Below are 1125 nucleotides of genomic sequence, written 5' to 3'. Positions count from 1 at the left end.
GTGGCCTCTCCCGTTGCGGAGCACAGGCTCCGGACGCACAGGCTCAGCGGCCATGGCTCACGGGCCCAGCCGCTCCGCGGCATGTGGGATCTTCCCGGACCGGGGCACGAACCTGTGTCCCCTGCACCGGCAGGCGGACTCTCAACCACTGAGCCACCGGGGAAGCCCTCACTTCCCTTTTCAATCGGCCCCACCAGAGGCCCTGTGTGCCAACCATCATCTTGCCGGAGCCCGGCTCCCTCACCTCCTGCCCTGAGCACACGCAAACCCCTAAAGGGGGTACCAGTCCCCGCCTGGCCTTCTGTGTCCTTGTTCCCTCCAGCTGTCCAGGGTGCTCACCCTGGCTTTGCCCACTGGTCCTCGGTTCTCAAAGGCTTCGCCCCGTGCCCAGCCTGTATTGGGTTCAGATCCTTTGAGCCAGCCACTAGATGGATGATTTCCAGCCAAATGTGGCCGGTCCTCCCGACATCGTGCACCTAATTCTCAATTCCTCTCCCCTACACAGGCCCCAGCCACCCAAGGCAGCAGGTCCCACGGGAGCTCCCCGAGGCCCCGTCTCATCACCATTCACCCTATTCCCCCCTCATGCTTCCCATCCATTCTCCATAACACAGCCTGAGCGCACTCTCTTAAACACATGGCAAAACACATCAGGACCTGCTTAAAATTCGCCCACGACTCGACCCTGTATTCACGAGGCTCCCGTTCACATCTTGGCTGCATCTCCTGCTCTGTCCACTCACCAAACTCTGCCACTGAGAATTCCAGTCCTAGCCAGCCAGGAGAGGCACGGTCTGTCCTTCCTGCCTTTACATGTGTGGTCACTCCTGCTGCCCTCCCAACTCTTATCCTCCAAGGTCCAAGGACAAGGATCCCCCCTGGGGAGCCTGTCCTGACTCCCAGGCTAAGTTAGATGCCACTATTCCAGGCCCCTCCATAGCAGCTTTACAGCACGGGAAATACTAGAATCATTGTGTTCAATTCCAGGTGAGTGGGGCTCACCATCATATCTGTGTATGTGGTGCCTGGCACAGGGCGCAGGGCAGAGCAGGAACCTTCCCATGCAAGGCATTGTGGAGCGGGTAGTTCCCCACGCGTGTTCACTTTCCTGCTGACACTTCTGAG

The 1125-nt window shown here is 59.3% G+C and overlaps 1 protein-coding gene across 1 annotated transcript in view; it reads right to left on the bottom strand.

Annotated features, from left to right (window-relative positions):
• The window catches only part of FAM178B (family with sequence similarity 178 member B), an 81624-nt gene that overhangs the window by 77511 nt on the left and 2988 nt on the right, over nt 1-1125 (bottom strand). The gene's annotated exons all lie outside the window — the stretch shown is intronic.

This window comes from Lipotes vexillifer, unplaced genomic scaffold (assembly GCF_000442215.2).
Source record: "Lipotes vexillifer unplaced genomic scaffold, Lipotes_vexillifer_v1.1 scaffold1139, whole genome shotgun sequence".
NCBI lineage: Eukaryota > Metazoa > Chordata > Mammalia > Artiodactyla > Lipotidae > Lipotes > Lipotes vexillifer.
The sequence above is the reverse complement of the archived record's forward strand: the minus strand, read 5'-3'. Positions and strand labels throughout refer to the sequence as shown.